This window comes from Mandrillus leucophaeus, unplaced genomic scaffold (genome assembly GCF_000951045.1).
Source record: "Mandrillus leucophaeus isolate KB7577 unplaced genomic scaffold, Mleu.le_1.0 Scaffold192, whole genome shotgun sequence".
Classification (NCBI taxonomy): Eukaryota; Metazoa; Chordata; class Mammalia; order Primates; family Cercopithecidae; genus Mandrillus; species Mandrillus leucophaeus.
In genome coordinates, this window is record NW_012101943.1 from 4,210,926 (window position 1) to 4,211,843 (window position 918).

Genomic DNA, 918 nt, shown 5'->3' on the forward strand with positions numbered 1-918 from the left:
GATTACAGGCATGAGCCACCACGCCCGGCCAAATAAAAAATCATTTCTTAGAGTTTGCAAGATGAACAATGTTATTTAGTTGGCTTCCATTTTGTATCTGCTGGTAAAATATTCACCATGATAAACCCAAAACAGGACTGTGAGTCAATATTTTTGCAAAGGTTTTCAGTAATAGAGTATATGTAATGATTAATAATATATAATGTAATTTATTTCATATCAATATACAACACAATAAAATAATGCAGGTATGTAGCATTGATGATTTATGGACTTCTGAGAAGCTCACAGCTGTTCTTTGTGCCATAATATCATTATACTACATTTAGAAAGCTATTCTTTTTGTTTTTTATGATTAGAAGCTTTTTATATTTCCTTTTGTGTGATACAGAAAATTTTAAAAATACATTTCACAATTTCTAAATTTCAGTATAATTGTTAAAAATGATTACTTCAGATTAGTCTCTTACAAATGTTACTAAACACAAATATTATACATAAAAGGCCATCTTCATTAAATAGATTAGAATGAATTACTCCTTCAGCTACATTCCCACTGCAAGAGAATACATTCTTGGGGAATATATTCTGTGTATGTATTATGTCTTATTTTATGTTTTTATCATTTATATATAGTTTTCATTTTAAATCTTATCTACTTAATAGATTTATTTATATTTACACATTTATTTTGTACTCATTTATATTTACATGGTCTCTGTAGTCATTAGATAGTGAGTTCTTGAAGGATAAGGCTAGTATTATGTTCATTGTCATTATCATCTACAATTATGTTACACAAACAAGCACTCAAATGTTCATTACAATGACTGGAAATCATTTGAACCATTTAACTTATTCAATGTCTATTATGTCAGGGAGTACAGCAATGAATAAAACAGACCAAAAAAAAAAAAA